Source organism: Anthonomus grandis, chromosome 2 (assembly GCF_022605725.1).
Source record: "Anthonomus grandis grandis chromosome 2, icAntGran1.3, whole genome shotgun sequence".
Lineage (NCBI taxonomy): Eukaryota > Metazoa > Arthropoda > Insecta > Coleoptera > Curculionidae > Anthonomus > Anthonomus grandis.
Window position 1 is genome coordinate 21,094,405 of NC_065547.1, and position 8,899 is coordinate 21,103,303.

Here is an 8,899-nt window from a genome sequence, read left to right on the forward strand (position 1 = left end):
AAATTAAGGGAGCTGCTAATAATAAGTTTAAGGAGAAGGATAAGAAATAAGAACGAAATAAAGAACAAGACTATAAGAAACTGCCTGAAAAAAAAAAGATGAGAAATATTTATAATATATTTATTTATATTATTAAACAATAATAACTTTTATTATTTATGACCAACTAACACTGTTGACGGTTTATCGAACTCGATTCGCCGAGTGGTATTGACCTCTTGTTTGAGCTTGTGGTCGTTGGTTCTGACTCTCGTTAAGTCAGAAAATTTTTAATTTTTTTAAAATTTTAATTTAAAGTTGCATCTATTTTTTACTTTTTTTTACTTTGTTTACACCTTTTTCCGTTTAAAATTTTATCATCATCTGTTATGTGTAATAATAAAGTGTACGTCTTGAATTGTCAGTCCCGTTTGTAGAGTGGCTAGTCTGGCTGTTGTAGAAAGATAATTCTTGTTTTTACTTTTTTATTTTTTATGTGAAATATGTATTTTATGATACTTTTAATACTGACTTTAGTTTTTTTAGATATTTAATTTAAGTCTTTTTGAGAACGATGGACGACTTTTTCATAAGATGAGAAGCCAAATACCAAAAAGAAAAATCTTGAATGAAAGCATAAAAGAGGACTTACTAAACATAAAAATTAAAAATACGATAAGAGATACAGAGAAGAACAAGAAAAATGAAACTGATAACAAAAAGAACGAAACTCACAACTTCGAGAAGATCTTGAGGGAGAATAAAGAAAGTGAATGATCCAGTTATTTATTTATAATTTAATATCATAAGTTGAAAGTATAACAGTACAACGTATAAAATAGTTTAACACAACTTCGAGAAGATCTTGAGGGAGAATAAAGAAAGTGAATGATCCAGTTATTTATTTATAATTTAATATCATAAGTTGAAAGTATAACAGTACAACGTATAAAATAGTTTACTTAGAACTTCAAAATAAAAGAAAATTACATTTAAGAAACGTTACAGAATGTATTTTACATATACCAAAAATTTATAAAGACCAATATTCTTATGGAACACAACCCAATGTATAAAATTATATTTTGATAAAACCAATTTTGAACCACAAAAATTATTTTTCATTCTTATTTTTAAGGTTGATTTTAGTTCAGCTTCAAGAACTTCTGAAATCCGTGTTCAGGGAAGGACTGTCAGATAAGTCTTTCCCATCTACGCTCTCCCAGGCTCTTTTTAACAATACATTTTGTAGAACCAATGGTTTACCTTGAGTCTACTAAGATATCTTTTTATTCTGCCATTGAAATTTTTCGATATTTCAGTACATAAATAAGACCTAATATTACATTGGTCCTCGATTAAACTAGCGCCGTCCTACTCTTCAGACTGTTAACGCCAATACGATGACAAGTAAATATCTCTGGATGTTATTTCTATTCCTTTTTAAGACAACGTTGACATGTTTCAATGCAGGATTTTCTCGATAAAGCATCGTTATGGTAAATCAATATTTTTTTAACAGTAGATTTCTTCTGGGTAGATAGCTGGGTAAATAGCTGAATCAAAAGAGTTTGTTCCTCTTTTTCTCCAGTTATGGTATTAGCCACCACCTTTTAATTTGCTGGTATGATAATATCCTTAGATAACTGAATGATTTTGATATTTCCTTTATCTTGCTGTAGGTAATCCTAATATGACATAATTCATAATTTCTGCTTCTAGTACTGGCTGTTGGAATGTTGTTAAGTCAATGGTGACTTTAGCTTCTTGCAGTACAGGAATCCACTGACTCCAGGATTACATTTGATAGTGCTGAAATCCTACAGTGAGCTACGACATTCGGCTTCACGATGGTATGACTTGATCCAACAACCATCACACATTGATGGCTGCATACTTTTTCCGGTACTACCAAATTCTCACCAGGACGTAGCAGCCGATTTATTATTATACCTTGAGATTTATTGAACCCAGCCAACTTGCGTCCCACAAAGTTGACTAGTAGACTGAAGTCTTTTTGGTTCTTTGGGTTTGTCAAAGTGTTGGGGCATTGACATTTAAGGTGCCTTTAGGATTTTCCAATATTTATTATGATTTTGCTGTTTTTTGCGATTCTTGGAGCTCATGTCACAAACACAGAAATATGATAAGGGTAGAATGTGCATAGACCACGGCGCATCCGCGACCATACAATGCCATTTGTATGGTCTTGTTCTGTTACAGCTGATAAGCTGTTTTTGACAATTAATTTTGTGTTGTTTTTAAGGCATCGATGTTACCTTTCGATGTCACTATCGATGTTTCATTGCGATGTCCCCGCACTAGACCATACAAATAGCGGTCATGGTCATTAGACAATCGGCGCAGGTCTTTCATTCGGCTTCACGATGGTATGACTTGATCCAACAACCATCACACATTGATGGCTGCATACTTTTTCCGGTACTACCAAATTCTCCCCAGGACGTAGCAGCCGATTTATTATTATACCTTGAGATTTATTGAACCCAGCCAACTTGCGTCCCAAAAAGTTGACTAGTAGACTGAAGTCTTTTTGGTTCTTTGGGTTTGTCAAAGTGTTGGGGCATTGACATTTAAGGTGCCTTTAGGATTTTCCAATATTTATTATGATTTTGCTGTTTTTTGCGATTCTTGGAGCTCATGTCACAAACACAGAAATATGATAAGGGTAGAATGTGCATAGACCACGGCGCATCCGCGACCATACAATGCCATTTGTATGGTCTTGTTCTGTTACAGCTGATAAGCTGTTTTTGACAATTAATTTTGTGTTGTTTTTAAGGCATCGATGTTACCTTTCGATGTCACTATCGATGTTTCATTGCGATGTCCCCGCACTAGACCATACAAATAGCGGTCATGGTCATTAGACAATCGGCGCAGGTCTTGGCCCATTCTACCCTTTCTCTGTTTTTATGGTCGCAAACAATAACGATACCTGTTCAACCAAAAACGCCCATCAAAGCGCAATAAGCATATGCCAAATCGTGTCGCTTGATGACGCCAGTAGAGATAGACAGTTTTCGTGAAACAGGCACTTATAATAAGACATTTACATACATTTATTTACAATACACATATAATTGCAATATCAACATGAGTGTATTGCATACTGAATATTAAGGCGTTATTCCAATAAAAATAAAATACAAACTCTGATAAAACTAGAAAAATCTAAACACTTTATAGGGTGTCCCAAATTCGAGGGTGACCATTGGAATCTCGGAAACCGTAAGAGTTACAGGATCGGTTAAATGGAGGCAAAGTTGCGCAATTTGGAGCTTAATAAAATGACGTTTAAAAAATTTTAAAATTCCGGATATAGTTTTTTTTTTAACCAATTCAATAAAAATGTATCCTTTCATTTTATTAAGTTTAACCGGCTAATATCATGTTGTCATGGCCTACTATACAAATTTAAAAAAATCAAAATATTAAGTTAGGAAAGGATACATTTTCATTGAATTAGTTTAAAAAAAACTATTTCAAAACTATACTAATAGAGTATTTTATAGCTTCAGTTTATATAAAATCAATTTATTTGGATATCCCATTGATATATTTTTCTCTCTTGCACTCATAGCGTTCTTATGGGAAGTACTAGAAGGAGTAATCGGACATGCAAGTGCGATACCTCATTTTAAAGGCAATTAAAAATACTTTTTAAATATGGCGCCCATAAGAAAAAATAAAGTTGATGATGATCGAAAAAAAAACGAAACGTCGGATATTTTTTTTTGGGTCCTGCTATAGACCATTAAAAGTGACAATGAAAAACTGTTTTTAATTTTCCGATATCTCTTTAAATAAACTCAATAGAAGGTAAACACGATTTTGACAAATTTCGGTTTTTTTTAGAAACAATTCTTTAAACGTCATTTTATTAAACTCCAAATTACGCAACTTTGCCTCCATTTAACCGACCCTGTAACTCTTACGGTTTCCGAGATTCCAATGGTCACCCTCAAATTTGGGACAGCCTGTACAAAATAAACTAAAAACTCTTAAGTATAAACTAAACTTTATTCTTTAAATATAAGACTGAAACAGAGCTCCTTATGTGGCTAAATAATAAGTTACCCTTTTATAAAAGCCATTACGTACAACGATAACTTCCAAAAGACTTTCTGGTGGAACGGATTTAGCAAATTCAAGAATTTTCTCTCGCAACTCCTCTAAATTTGATTTTTTATCAAATATTTTATTTTAACCTTAGAAATAAAAGTGCTCCAAAAGTCATTTGGGACCAAATCTGGAGATCTAGGAGGTCATTTAATGTCACCAGTCCAACTAGTAAGACGGTAAGGAAAGGTATTTGTTAAAAATCTTTTACTGTTGATTAAATATTTGGGAAGATGCGCAACCTTATGGACGAAAATGTACATAAACATTTTACCTTCAAATGCACTTGAAAATGGGATGGCACCCGTTGCATTCAGTGAGCCTGAGAATTTTGTCAAAGGCGGGTCAACAGTTGCTGCGTGCCTATGCTTTGCATAATTCTGAAGACTCAAGCGGTTTGAGTTAATATCTCTAATATGGATATTTTTTATGGAGAATACTGCCAAAAAATCAACAAATTTGCGAAAATATTTTTTTTGAAAAATTATATTTACACAAGAACATACAAAACAAAACTACTAGAAAGAAATGTACGGAAGCAGGGTATCTTGGAAAGGTTTATACATGTTTATACATTATGTATATAATTCTTATATTTTTTGTTTTCCTAAATAGAGGTTATTATAGAATTTTCATGAAAGATGAAGTTATAAATATTAAATTCTAAATATTTATTCTATTAATATAAATTATTTTGTTTCAATTTTTCTTTTAGCCTTTACAGAGCAGTACTGTTCGTTCAATAAATGTAAAAATAGGAGTTTTTTAAACTTGTAATATTATCACTTAGGTATTATTTTTTAGATAGTTTATTTCGGATCTAAGTTGATTTAAAAAAATATAAAAGATATAGATTTACAAAAGCAAATTTAAAACCTATATAATTGAGTATTAAATCAATATCTCGGAGGTAATGTTATAAAGAATGTATTATACTTCAAGTCAACTGAAGTAATTCTTGAAAATAATAAAAAACGAAATAAAATTTACTGCATTTACGGATTTATTTAGATTCCCAATTTAGTTCTGGTTTTGCTTGAATACAGGGTGTCCATTTATAAACTGACACATTTTAACTGCTTATAGGTCGAGAACGAAAAATAAAAACCATGTGCGGTTTTCACAGAACTTCATCAATAATTTTAAAGTTTTTTTTGACAGTGTTGCCAAGTTTCAAAATTAACCTGAAATAGGAGGAAAAAAATGATGATTTTCAAAGGCCGATTTCTCAAGAATTTTAAATGTAACACCCTGTACTTTTTAATTTTACATGAAAGCCTGTTAAATCCCCTTTCCGAAAATGTATAAATTGTCTTAAATTAAAAATTTTTCTTACAGAGCCAATTTTAGTAAATGACACCTTTTTGAAAATTTTCTTACAATAAATACCTATTAAATTATATTCTCGATATCAAGTGATAACAATAACAATTGTAGCTTGTCAAGGAGGTGCACAATTTGTTTTGTGGGCTTCAACTACTGTCAAATCTTTTTAACGTCATTCGTTGGGCAGTCCCATTAATTTGATTTCTATATATATTTTTTCATTTTTTTAAGATTTTGAAAGGTTTAAATATGTTTACCACCCGGGAAAAAGCACGTCGCGTGTTATTATTTAGTGAGTGCAAATCAGTTACGCAGACGAGAAGAAGATTTAGGCTAATTTTTGAAAGGGCTCCACCTTCACGCAATTCTATACTTCATTGGGTACGCCAGTTTTCCCAGGAGGGAACAGTTAAAAGAAAAGTTAGAACAAACCTAAATGCACAAGATAATCTGTTGGATGATATTTTGCTGGTAAAAGAAGTGTTGTCCTTAAACAATAACCAAATATCTATTAGGAAGATAGCTCAAACGACAAATATGTCAAAAAGTGAAGTACATAAAATTCTAAAAATAATTAAGTTTAAACCCTACAAAATTCAAACTTTCCAAAAAATAGAAAATCGCGCCCTTGAAAAAAGATATTTAATGTGGGAAACACTACTAGATCTTTTTAGAAATGAGCCGGATACCAATTTAATAATGTCTGATGAGGCAACATTTCACATCAGTGGTCGAATAAATAAGCATAACTGCCGAATTTGGGGAGATGAAAATCCTCGAGTGTATAACGAATTTGAAAGAGATTCTCCTAAGCTGAACGTTTGGTGTGCAGTATCGAAATCTAAAATTTATGGGCCATTTTTTTTTCAAGAAGCAACAGTGAATGGAAACAATTACACCGATATGTTGGAAATATTTTTTTATCCTCAACTTCAGTAGGAAGGAATTTTAGACACGGTCTACTTCTAGCAAGACAGTGCATCACCACACTTCTCCCGGGTCGCAAGGTATTCCTTAGATAATACTTTTGGAAACAGATGGATAGGGCGAGCAGGTCCAATCGAGTGGGCACCTTATTCTCCCGATCTAACCATTCATATTAAGATTTTTGTATATGGGGATATGTAAAAGACTGTTGCTACAATCCAACCCCAAGAAATTTGGATGAACTGCGCAACAACATAGTAAACGTTTTTAACCAAATTACACTGCGAATGCCTAAAATGCCTTCGGCAACTTATTTATCCGTCTGCATTTGTGTTCCGAGCATAATGGGGGTCATATTCTAAATTAAAATTAATTTCTTCAATTTTTTGTTGTTAAAATTGTTGTTAATAGTTGTAATTTAATACGTAGAATAAATACTTTTTATAGACATGGCGATAGCGCAAATTATTTATTTATGATCATGCTAAAGCGATACATAGGCAATTACCAGAAAATGTTCATCAATTACCGAATATGTATTGTAGGAAAATTTTCAAAAAAGTGTCATTTACTAAAATTGGCTCTGTAAAAAAATTATGAATTTATGAGGATTTAACAGGCTTTCATGTGAAATTAAAAAGTACAGGGTGTTACATTTAAAATTTTTGAGAAATCGGCCTTTGAAAATTATCAATTTTTTTCCTCCTATTTCAGGTAAATTTTGAAACTTGGCAACACTGTCAAAAAAAACTTTAAAAATATTGATGAAGTTCTGTGAAAACCGCACATTGTTGTCGTTTTTCGTTCTCGACTTATAAGCAGTTAAAATGTGTCAGTTTATAAATGGACACCCTGTATTTAACAAACTCCTTTAATTATGAATATATTTTAACTAGGCATGTTAATTTACAGACTTTATTTACTGTAATAAGAAATAGGAATAGATACAAAGCAAAGTCAAGTGTTTAGCAGCTTCTAATTGCTTTGCAATATAACATTAATATTAGATTGCAAAAATTGTTGGACAATGAAATTTGTAAAGATGTCTAAATTTTTTTACAATTGGATGATAGTCATACCAGTGAAGTTTAATTTTTAAATATTGAACTAAATAAAAATGTAACTTATTTTTATTCCGAAATTGCATCTACAAGCAAAATAGGTACTTCCACTTATTCTGAACTTAAACTTAGGTTCATGGCAGATTGATAAATATTGATTAGTTATTAACAAGGTCTTAAAAAAATGTTTCTGATTTTCTATGAAAGCCACTTTCTCTATTTCTTCTTCAAGGAAATCTTAAATCAATTTATTAATTTTATGATCTTTAAGTAATAGTTAGTCGGGATTCACCAAGAATATTGCGGCTTAGCAAAACTTACCTTAGTCCCGAAATTGCAAAAAATTAACAATACAAGGTGTCCAAGATAAGGATGAGGTACATGAGGTTTTGGAAGCGATAGAAGATATGAGCTCGGTTAAATTAGAGTTGTTAAAGTAAGTAGTTAAGTAGTAGTAAGTTTTGTATAAAGTTGTGCAAGTTAGTACTTGAAAGTAGAAAAAATAATATTACCAATAATAATTTCGTTTTTTATAATGTTACTTTAAAATCTATGTCGTAACAAGCATTATATTTATACTTATGCAGTGTGACAATTTAAAAACTTAAAAAAGCCATATATTAGCAACGAAAAGCTGAATAAAAAACCGCTGAAAACAGTTTCAATAAAAAACGATGGGGGAACTAAAACAAGCATATTATCTAACCGTTATCTGCAACCCTTTAGACAGGATGAGATACACACCCCTAAAATCTTAAATTAAAAGCGGATTAAAATTGATACATTATCTTGAAGCTCTTGAAAAATGATTTTCAATGATACCAGAGAAAACCACATTTCAGAAAATTATTCTCTATTTATCAAGAAAAACAATAAATAAAAACACTATTTGTAAATGTTTATTCTTATTTAATTAAATGTTGAATACGATTTCCATTATTTTGAAGACAACAGTAAAGCCTACTTTCAAGTTCTTGACGTATATTTACAAATGATTTTCTGCATATAGCACAGCGTTTCTGAACTATTATATGCTGGAGTTGCTCAGTGTGACTCACTGTAGTGACTCAGGTTGCGTTTTAAAAACCACCGATTTTAAGTGACCTCAGACCCCACAAAAAGACGTCAAGAGGTGTTAGGTCCATCCAATAGGACCCTTTCTTTTAATTTACTGGTTAGAATAATGATCATTCAAACATTGCCTAACGGGAACTACATATTAAGGAAGTCCTCTATCGTGTTGGGATTGTAGTATGCGTTTTTCTTAAGATCAATTTCCGTGTATTTCCCTCTGAATTTCTAATTTCCCCACTATTAGTGGTTCGATACACCTTTGTAGCATTTCAGCGTACAGGTTGCCATTTTATTTTCCTGGTATAAATATTAAACCGATAATACCATCTACTAGAATAGCAGACCAAAAATTAATTTTCTGAGGATACTGGTTACGCCCTTCTCTAAGT